The following is a 12,468-nucleotide window of genomic DNA, read 5'->3' as shown; positions in this document are numbered from 1 at the left end:
ATGATTAAGTGTCGAACATGTGATCAGGTTTAGTTTAGTGTTATTTTTTAATATGGCATAATAATCATTTATTTGAATGAGTGACCGTTTATTAAATAGAAAGTTACTGATAGAGATTAATTAGCATTAGATACATAACAATCCAAAATTTAACACAAACCACATAAACTGTTCTATTTGTATAATTTCTTCATGATAATAACATTGTTTAAAAACTTACTAATATCGATGATATGAGTACAAATACAAACACATCATAAAATTTTAAGTAAACTGTGGTTTTCGTCCTCGTGTTTTGTTTAAATCTGCGGTTTTATAGTCCAATAGATTTAAATTTGTAATTTTCATCCCTGAGGTTTCATTTCACTTGCAATTAAGCCCGACTCCATTATCCTCGTTAAGTCTGGTCGTTAAACCCGTTAATGCCCTCATGTAAGGGGTTGTTTTGTCTTTTTTGAGGGGCAGTTTTGTCCTTCTTTTCCCCAAATATACCCCAACCCCTCAAGTGAAGGGGCCTGCGAATTAGGGCTGGGTTTATTTGAGGAGAAAAAAAGACAAAACGGTCCCTTACGAGAGGGCACAATAACGGGTTTAACGACCAAACTTAACGGGGTTAGTGGGGTCGGGTTTAATTGCAAGTGAAATGAAACCACATGGACAAAAATCGCAAATTTGAAACTATTAGACAAAACCACATATTAGAACACACCACAGGGACGAAAACCACAGTTCACACTAAATTTTTTATTTTTATTATATAAATAGTGTTTTACCAGGCGCATTGCGTCTGGACAGGTCAGTAAAACACGGCGCCGCGATCAACCCAAGTTTTGTCAGTCTCAAGCGTTAAGCCGGTGAGTCGACGCGAATTTGGAAATTATCGGTTACACTCGTTACTATATAGACACTATTGGTAAAACCTGAGCATTAAAACAAAAAAAAAATCGTCAAAGTAGATGTAAAAGGATTACCATATAAACAAATAAAATATTTGACGTTTATTTGGTCAGTAAACCCGAGCGATGGTAAAACCCAAGAGTTGTCGGTCCTGTGCGTTGAGGTGGTAACTCGACACGAGTTCAGTTACTTTCGTTATGGTACCGTAGCTAAAAAAGGGAAAATATAAAAACCGAGGCGGATCAATAGGATGACGTCGGTTGGTAACTCAGACGTTAATTGGTAAATCCCCAAATGTTGTCGGTCTCGGGTGTTGATGTTGGGGGTCTACACGAATTTGATCAGTTTTCATTATGTTCGTTACGGTATTGAAATTTGAAAATAAAAATAAAATAAAATAAAAAAACCCAAATGACAACGCCCAACACGGTGCCGCCAAATGACCCAATCAGCACCAAACTTGTTAATTGTTATACATAATAATACATTTAAAAAATAAATGTATGTCTTGGAACTGGAATAATGCCTAGGAACAGGAATCATTAAACATTAGACTATATACTCTATTAACAACTGAGCTAGGCAAGAGCTAAAACCACAAACAGGAGATTACCCCCTCCCCTGGTCGCGAGAGGGGCGTTGATGGCGTTAGAGACTTGGAGGAACAACATAAGTGATTTATGAGGGAGTGCTAATTGTTTGGGAATTTGAGGTAGATAAAAAAAATAGGAAAATATTAAAATACAAAAGAAAAACAAAAATAAATGTGTAAGATTTTTTATTCACATAAAAAAGCATTCAACAAAAAATTCATTACCTGAACCGAGAAGAACCATCCATATTTTTAAGCAATTCCAATATATATTCATTGTTTGTACCCAATACCATGTGTTTTTTTAATGACAAACTATGTTAGATCCCGTGTTACATACGGGTGAAAATATATAAAACTTCATGTATAAGCATATATATGTATGTGTTATACATTTTAATGAATTGTAAACGTTAGATAATCTAACATTATTAATATAAGGTATCATATTGTTATTTTAATTTAAAAAAATCCAACATACAAAGAAAAACAAAGATAAATAATAATTTAAAACATATTTCTAACTTATACCATGAAATAAACAAAAAACATATTAATTAAAACTTTATCATATACCGAAATCATATGTTAAGCTATGAATCGTAAACATGTAGATGTTGTAACATAAGCTGTGTGCTATAAAAACTATTTTAATTGAAATTATAAAACATATAAGTACACAACATAAAGAATGCTACAAATATGAATATAACAATGAGATATAACAATTATAATTTTGATTAAACTGTTTAATAAAGCGACAATAAAATCCAAACTTCATGACTTAAACCACCATTTCAATCCAAACATCCATACATCCGGTCCAAACGTTCATAAATAATTACCTAAAATAAAAATAAAATAAAATAACAAAGTCTCAAAATTTTAAAAAATAACAATGAAGACAATTAATTGTCTTTGTTACTCCATAAATGGTGATTATAACCATTTAGTTTGAAACATTCTCCAACTTAGGAGTTAATGTTTAAAAAATAAGTTGTTTATTAGGTGGATAATTTATTTAGAGAAATTGTATATTTGGCATCCTATGTGGATAACCTAGTTAAATGACATGTGGAAAAGATATGTTGCTTTAATAGTATAGTAAGATTTCTTATATGTTTTAGGGATTGAACTAACACCCTAATACTTTTGGGTATTGACAACTGAGTCATCGTCCCGATGACTAATATAATGTATTTCTAGCTTTTGCAATAAATTAAACTAGTTTTCTTACCCGTGCTCTGCGGCGGGGGGCGCGTATCCGGCCTGCCAGAAAGCACATCTAAAGGCTACCAAAAATGAACGCTATAAAGTTGCCAAATTGCACATCAAATTGCTAGTAACTGAAAGCAAAAATGCAGTCAAAATGCACACTATAATGCAGGAAAATTAAGGCCAAATTGCACGGTAATATGGACATCTGAAAGCTGCTAATATGCACACTAAGAAGCTGCCAGATTACACATCAAATTGCAGCAAAATGAACGCCACAACGCACATCAGCTAACACCACAAAAGGTCTCCATTTCCTAATAAAAATAAAGTATGGCGTCATGGTAAGTAAAATATGAACAGTTCTAAATGTTAAAAGTTGGTAGTTATCATCCATAAAAATATTTAAAATACACGTGAACTACTTCTCGCATAGCTTCCCCATAATAGTAAGCATCTCAAATAACTGTCTTCATTAACTTAAAAGAAAGTCAACATTGGATTCACTTTCACTGCATGCATTTCTTCATTGTTTTTCCTTCTGCCTTCCTGTTAGTTTTTCATTTGCCTGTAAAAATATATTACTCATCAGTAATATATGTATATGAAACATGAAGTTAGTGCTTAAACAATTAAATATATAGATCCTTTCTTGGAAGAGCTTTTAGTCTCAGCCTCTCAGCTGTTCTTTTCTTCCATAGATTTGATGAAACCTTATATTTCTCAACCATCGGAGCAAGTTTGTGCTGCTCACCAAACACAGAAGCTACAAATTACCAATAAACCCAAAAAAACATTAAATTAAACGACTTTTAATAGAAGAAACAAAAACTCGAAAAACGTAAACATTTACCTTTTTTTACCCTTGATTCTTACTACCCACAAAATTCCCCATCGTCACCACTATTAACCTCAAATTCTTCTCGATTACAAACAAAAGTTGAACAATCAAACATCAATATAAACGAAACTCTTCGGTTATAAATTACAGCAAGCACAAAGAAGAATACCTTCCAATTTAAGCACGAAAAATCACCTAAGAAATCGGGAAGGAAAAATGAATCGATTTAAGAAATAAAAAATGAATGCTTTGCAACTTAGTGAAGGTGAGGAGGTAGTCGGCTTGTCAGAGCATAAGACTGAAACACGTTGCAAAGTTTTTAGTATGAGTTGGCAGAAATCATACGCTACATCAAGTTGTACTATCAGCTCCAAATGTTGTAGGGTAGAACAGTACGTTCATGTGAGTAACAGAAACTTGTCAATTAATATTAACTAGGATGTGTACCCACACTTCCTGCGCGGGCATGATGTTTGGATTATTGCTTTTGTTAAAACAGCTACTTTCATTCATGGCTTCATTATAAAGCACAGCAGCCATAGTTTTATATACAGGATACCAAACGAAGCATACATAGCTTCGTTACAAAATGTCAAATTCTAGTCACTATGCATTCATGATACATAGTTTTATATAAAGGAAAAACTACATTTATAGCATCGAGAGAAGATGTAGCAGACAGCTTCATTACAAAATGTTGGCGCTGATGCATATGTAGCAGGTGATCAAGCGTGCATGGTTTTGTTACCAAATGTTTTGGCTTTTATTGTTGCCTAACGAAGGATACATAGCGTCTTTACAATTTTTTTTTATTGTTGTTTGATTACGGGCCTGTGGATGTCCAAAAAGAGTGTTTAGGCCCGATGTGTTGCTTCAGCTATAGCTTCTTTTTTTTCCCTTTAGGTGTTGGGGGTCTGTTAAAAATAAATCTGTAGTTAGTATGCGATATGTTTTTTAGTGTTTTAGTGGGTGGCTTGATTTATACCTGAAGAGTCGTCTGGTGGCCTTCTAAGTTGTGTTGTTTTTGAATTTGGAGTGACGGGGGTGGGTGTTGGTATTCTTTTTTTTAGCTTTGCAGCAGGCATTGCTGTCCTTTGATTGCATAGATCTCATCCGGGATGATTTTTGTGTCTATGTATCCTCGTATCATGATCATGTCTTCGCATGTTGTTTGAAGCATGTTGGTCATGGCTTCATCAAAGATTACTGCCTTGGCTGTTGTGTCTTTGTCTGCGGTGGTGGTGTTTACACTTTACGCAATACCTGTGTTTACAAAGTATGCATGAACTTTGAGGACAACACTAATTACATGTACATAAATAAAAGCATGATGATAAATTTGACAAAAAAGGCCTAAGTTTATAAGTATGCTATAATCATATCTGCTCTATTCAAGAAGATGAAGCATATGTAGCTTCGTTAAAATGTTAAGGCTGTCATTACAGTTTACTTGGCTAGTAATTTTTTTTGAGTGAAACAGCTAGCATACAGATGTGTTAGCTAGAAATTGTGGGTCGTCTGTGATGACCACATCTCTATGCTGGCCGTTTAATTAAACATAATAACTGGTTTATGTTTGTTTTCCAAGTATTAGAATATATTGTGATTTGCAACTTTAGAAACAGACGGGTCATGGGTCTGGTCCATTAAAAGAACACCTCATTTGTTAAAGTTCAACCTCAGCTCGGTTTCAGTTTCGGTTTTCGGTTAAGGCTCAAAACCAAAGGGTGAAACATTTTGTTATGTACCTGCGTGTCAACAAAGATGTAGTCATGTAGCTCAGATTTTTTTGTTATGCCAGATCCAGTTTTTTAGGACTCGAATGTGTATTTCCTTTGGTGGTGAACGGGTAGTTATTTTGTTGATGCGCGTTGACCTGCAATGTAGATATTAGTTAGTTAGTGTGCTTTGAGATTTTTTTAAGGAAAAAGATTAATGTTTGTGTTAAAAAATGACGAGCATGCACTTGAATAATATTGACAGGAAAAGAAAGGTGCAAAAATAATCTAAACAGATAAACATCTAATAATTAAACATCAGTAGAGTAAACAAAGCATAGACGAAACTAACAGACCTAAGAGACAAATATGTAATATCTACATACCAGTATAAGCTATTGACTAACAAAGGGTTAACATAAAGGAAACACACTTTAAATGGAAAATACCTTGTTGAAGACAAACTCATACTACCAGCAGATTTAAGCTGACACTGAACAACTGCAACAGAAGACAAATAGCAATATTCAAGTTCAACAAAACAGATAAAAATATCTTTCTCATATAATGCTTAACTATTAATAAAAGTGATTGCATTATTATGCATGAAAACATGATCTGTAATTATGCATGTGCTATGATGCATATTATTATGATATGCAATTGTGAAGCATATTGTTATTATCTGTTATCCAGTTTTCGTCCAATAAAAGTGATTAACACTACATGTATGCTTAAGCAATTCAAAACCGCATATCAAATCTAACATCATTCTAGTTTCCATGAACATAGGCGTAAAACACTTGAATGCTTAAGCAATTCAAAACCCCATATCAAATCTAGCATCATTCTAGTTTCCATGAACATAGGCGTAAAACACTTGAATATTAGCGAATACTCAAAAATCACAAAAGATGCTTTTAAATCCTCCAATTGTGAAGTATTGTTGAATCAAAAACCACCATGTCAATAACAACTTTAATAGCAAAAGGAACACAAATTGGGGCAGCATCGCAACAAATTTACAACTAATTGACACCTAATTCGAGGAATTAACACACGTGCCAACAGAAATGTATGAACCCAAGTTCCAATTGCAACAAAACGACAACAACGGTTAACCTAATTTAGTCAATTAATGCAAAGAACACAAATTGGGGCAGGATTTGACAATTTAAGGCACGAATTGCAGCAAGACAACAACAATTATCACTATGCTATACTTGCAAATGGAAAGTTATGTCTGTGTACTTTGCTATTAGATACATGAATAACAAATCATAGATATAAAATAGACATTATATCCATTTAAAGCCTAAAAACTATTTAAAGAAAATAAATAGATCACCTGGTGTGCATCAGCAAGTGACCTTAACCCGTGGCCTACAAATATGTCAATGAAAGCATGAACTGGACGTTATATATCTAATTTGTTGTGTGCAGGATTCAAGATCTACACCAATATTAAAAAAAATATTCAAATTATGTGTTACACAAAAAATTAATTCTTTTCACACAATATTAGAAAAAAAAATTTACTGACCTGCTTGGATGAACCAATGTTGGCTCTGCTTTTACATTTACTATGCAAACAAGTTAAAGTCATATGCTTATCGGTTGGATTCCAATTCATTGAATACCTCTCTTTGGGTTTACTATAATCAAAATTTAAAGAGCAAACATATCAAATCTTTGTGAGTTTCATCATGAAGCAGTTTTACTGTTAGTGAAATTGGTCATGAACGATAAAAAAAAACACTAAGAACCCTACTTCTTCAACATAATTGGTTAGCTTCTAATCATTTGTGGTCATCCATGGTGAAGCTATAAACTAATAATTGTGATTTAAAGTTTTAATTTAGGTTAAAACTAACCGACGAAGAAGCAGCTACGGAGAAGAGAATCTGCAAGCGAAGAGTTGATAATTTGAAGGCAATGGATGGCTTGTAAGAAGCAGCATAAGGAGGAGACACGTAGCCTCAACGTGTCAACATTAGCACGCTACAAGAACATGTATTGTGTGCATCAAAATATGTAGGGGTAGCATAGTAACCATATGTGTGTAGCACCGACCTTTTGGATTAATATATATATATATAATAAGTTAATAAATTGTAACTTTAAATTCAATGAAGTGGTTTTAATGTTTTATCGAAATTTAAAAACAATTATATTACCAATGTGTTCTCTGCATAATCAAAAAAGATTGTCACATAGATTTAGAAAAGAGAGGTGACAAATCATAAGGTATAAAAAGATTTGACGAACTAAAACTATTTTCTAATCAGCGTTTTCTTCTTTACATACAAGAAATCGAAACATTCGCTAGTGTGATCTTCTCCGTTACCCGCTTCTCTAATTTCAAATGTATAGCTGGCAACACATACAAAAACATCGAGAACACTTGTAGGCATCATTATTGTTTGCTAGAAAAAAGGCTTCCAACGTATTAACTGACATATAAAGCGAACCTAAAACTGATATATCAACTAAAACGGCCAAAACGGATATTGATTGCGGTGATAGATTTTCCAAAACCAAACTTTGGTCATCGGTAGAAACTGAACCGATTGTTTGCACTGCCAGTGGCGGAGCCACACTTTCACCACCGGGTTCGGTCGAACCCGGTTCATTTTCGGTTTTATATATAACCTATAGTGTTGAATTAACGAGCGAACTCATTCTTTTTCGGCGAGCGAACCCAGTATCGTTTTAAAAAAGTATATTCGAACCCATTGATTATAAAAAGTTTAGTTATATTTTTTAGTAACGAATATTTTTTTATATAAAATCTAAAAAGCTTCTAAAAAACTATAAAAATTATTAACAAGCATTATATATGGGCCAATAATACTCTATTACCCCATATATAGATTAAAAAAAAGCCCAGAAATACTCATAGAATGGATCAATAAGCCCAATCCAATTAACATTCTTAAACATAATACCTAAATAAAAACATCGGTCATCGACTCAGCAACCAATCAGCTTCTTTCTATCGACCAGATGACCATTGCTTCATCGCCTTCGCCGTTTGCCTCAAGGTTTCAACCATCGCCAACAACCAATATTTGCTGGTCTATCGTTTGAGAAATGTTTTTCTTTAATGAAGCATGTGCAGTCGGATTTGCGTAATCATTTGGGTGACGATTATATGAATGATGCTTGTATTGTATTTGTTATTTTGAGAATGAGTTATTTTCAAAGTCGCGATTGAAGATATTTTTCAAAGCATGAAAACACGTAAGGAGCAATTATAATAAGCAATATCCTTATATTTTTGTTATAATAGTAATATTGCGTTTTATTTATCTAACCGGATGATCGACCCGACCCGACCCATTCGGGGCCGAAAACTTACCTAAAAAATATTAAGCATCAAAAAATTCCGAACCCATGGAAAAAAGTTCCTGGCTCCGTCACTGTGCACTGCCCTAGAAGAAGGAAGAAGATAAAAAGAGTCAGTCGGCAGTCGCTGTCTCTCAAGCAAATTAAAAGATAAATAATTTTAAAAAATTAATGGCAACTGAATAATTTTTCTAAAAATTTAAATTTACCCACATGATTATTTTTCAACCCGCGTCGTCCAGTATAGGGTTATATAGAGGGCCCTAAAAGCCCATTATAGCCCTATATGGGTTAGCTTACAAAAGTTGGAAAATGTTTAAAACCTTCCAATCAAATCAAAAACAATCATTTCATTAAAAACCTTCATCAATCGTGATAAAGAAGTGGGATAGGTTAAGTGGTTTCTAAACAATTAGAGCTATCGTGTAAACCAATCATATATCTATTAGAAAATTTTGGATAACTAGTATTTATTATTATTTGTTACTATTAAATTAATTATTAACATGTCTAAAAAGTAAAGATAAATGCGATATCGATATTCTAAATTGTGTATTTGAGAATTGAACAATGGTGAAATCGGCAAATGAGTTTGTCCCATATTAATAGAATTGTAAACTTGTAAGTTGCATATAATTGAGAAAATTCATAAGATTGTATTCTTGTGTGATAAGACACATTCAATGGAATTAGCAAGGGTACAAAGCACCCGACGACGTGCTCGGCCATGAGCTCGGTCATGGGACTTGTGACGTTAGACTTGTATGCATGCATGACATGTCTAGTCCTTGCAAAGAGTGTGTGACAAGTGTCACCAACAAGATTAACGAGGTGATATGCATGCGTGACAAGTGTCACCTATGTGCTTCACCAAGAAATGTGCATGCATGACAAGTGTCGTTTATGTAAGAATGTTAGACAGGTGTTAGCATGCATGTGTGTGACATTTGTCAATTTCGGGTAATTTTATACTTGTATTCTAATGTAAACCCGACCCGTTTTGTATCCCGAACCTTTTGATATTATCAAAATGATGAATTGTATGTTAAATATTTGTTTTATAGTTGTTGGATAAAAAAAACACCCTTTTCGGTTCTTATAATTCCCCGAAAACGCTCAAAACGAACTCCAGGGACTAAAACTACCAAAATGGAGACTTGAAGGACCCATTTGTAGTTTGTGCTTTCTTGGGTCTATAACCAACCCATTTTCATGAAACACCCTTTATGAAAGACCCATTCAACTTACCCTATATATACACACCCATCTTCTTCATTTGTGCTTGCTCATTTCTTCATTTCTCTCTCAAATTCTTGAATTCTAAGGTTGTTCTTCATAAACTAATATTTCATTTTAACTTACTTCTCAATACTTAAAGCTCGATGTTACAACATATATATAATATACACTCCTTGTTTACCTTCGGTCTTTCATTTCTCCGGTCTCGGCCGGTTGAAATGTCGGGCTAGTAAGGCAAGGTTACATGGAGGACTTTGTAGTCCTTGTTTATATATTTAACAAATCTAACCATATAACTTGTTATACTTGCTTAACTTCTACATATTTTAGTTTATTGTTCATATTGTCAAGTTCCATGGTATTGGGTATGTGATGACTAGCCTTGGTTTCATCCCGAGTTGAGAACCGAACCAAAAACCGAACTTTTGTTTAAAAGCATTATTGTTAACTTTTTGAATGTAAAACTTGAGTATTATTATTTATAAGTTATTTTACAAGTTCCATGGTAATTGGGTATGTGGTAACCATCCTCGGTCTTATTCCGAGTCAAGGACCGAACCAAAAACCGAACTTTTGTTTAAAAGTTTTATTGTTAACTTTTTGAATGTAAAACTTGAGTATTATTATTTATAAGTTATTTTATAAGTTCCATGGTAATTGGGTATGTGGTAGCCATCCTCGGTCTTATTCCGAGTCAAGGACCGAACAAAAACCGAACTAAATCGAGTTCACTCGCTTAAGACACACAAGTGTGTTTTTAGCCACCAAAACTCATAATTTTCTTCAAGATTATATTTTAAATCAATTTTAGTTAATTTCTAAACATACTTGGCATGTCGATAACCAACTTGATCTTATATAACAAGTTCGAACCGATAAGGTTGTATACTCGCTTAACGAACGTTAAGGTTCTTCACAATAGAACTACATACTTGGTTAAGTCTATTTTGATTTTATTGAGTTATCTCATAACATTTATTATTTTGGGAAGTTAACTGTGAGCTTGGTCAATTATCAAGTCTCGAACCGAAAAACCCGAACACTCGTTTAAACCTCGTTTTGGTATTCTTATAACCAAGGGTTTTGCAATATCGCATTTTAACCCACATTATTACTTAACATAGGTTGAGTAAAAAAAAGAAAAAACTAATGAATAGAATACCGAGACCCGGTTTCGAGTAAACTTATTTTACAAAACTCGTTTCTTTAATTTCTCAAATATTTACATTTTAAATCCTAAACTTTGTTTATTTACTTTATTTGTCATGTATTTTATTTTAAACCCTTCCAAGACTACCTACTAACACAAAACCCGTTTAATATAGGTCTTGCTCGTTAAACCGATCTCTCCGATTATTCACGACACTATCTTTCAAGTTACTTGTTAATGTGAGTACTTTTTCATCTCCCGTTTTTCATCTTTCGTTTTGGGGGTGGCGTTGCATACTTATTCAAATTCAAATGATTTATACTTGAGTCTTAAACCACAACACGTATTGTATATGTTTACTTAAATAAATGCTCGATTTGGTGTTATATGCTTTACATGATTATGTGCAAATTCTTGAATGCTAAGGCGGGTAGCCTCTTGAATGCTAAAGCAGGTAGCCTCATCAAAGTATGATCATACGTTAATTCCGAGTATATATGGTATCCCCATATAGAAATGTGTCGTCAATGTATTCTTATTGACGATTTCATTATTGTCGTCAATGTATTCTTATTGACGGTTTTATTTTCTAAATTGTTGCTATTATTTATTGTTTTCATATACTAGTTGTGGATTTCATACTATATACTTATTGTCCAAAACTATGAAAATTGCTTACCAACCTTGGTGTTGACAAACTCTATTTTATGCAATGTTACAGGTTTGATGTTAGCTTAATTGGATTACTTGAAGAAACTTATTATCTTGGCTTTAGGATATTAGAAAATAAAAGAACAAGTTATTTGTTTATCAATCTATTTGGCATTTTGTATGAACAATTGTTGTGTTATTTATGATGATATGGATTTAAATGAGTTGTTTAAATATTGTAACTTTATAGTGTCATTGTGTAATGAGCAATTATGTCGCGCCTCGACGTTTCCGCCTTCATTGGTCGGGGGTGTGACAATGTGTGCCGTGTGTCATGATTTAAAGAGAGAACTAGATAAATAATAAGAATTATTTTTAACTTTTATTAAAAATATATTTTATAGTTTTTTTTTCTTTCATCCTTCTAATAAGTTGATATTGTTCCTAAAACAAATAAAATAAAAAAATAACATATTAATTGTCGATATAGTGCATATGTGTAATAGTGTGTATTGCATATATACAATGGCGGTTCTCATTTGAAATCTCCCATATATATATATATATATATATATATAGGGGAGGGATATTTTGAGAACATTGTTGAGTTTTAAGAACTTAAGAACTCCATTCTTGGTCACACATTTAATTAAATGGATTAGATTATGTGTTGAGATTTAAATCTGATTAAAAAATTAAAGTATAAGAGAGAGAATAAAGATGTAAGTGATCACACTAATTTGTACGTCCATTAGACATATGTAAAAAGTCAACTCGGTGCGTAAAAAATTATGTGATTTTTTTACGTATATGTAAC

This window comes from Bidens hawaiensis, unplaced genomic scaffold (assembly GCF_021521415.1).
Source record: "Bidens hawaiensis isolate Kalapana, Puna unplaced genomic scaffold, B.hawaiensis_p1.1 tig00081702_1, whole genome shotgun sequence".
NCBI lineage: Eukaryota > Viridiplantae > Streptophyta > Magnoliopsida > Asterales > Asteraceae > Bidens > Bidens hawaiensis.
The sequence above is the reverse complement of the archived record's forward strand: the minus strand, read 5'-3'. Positions refer to the sequence as shown.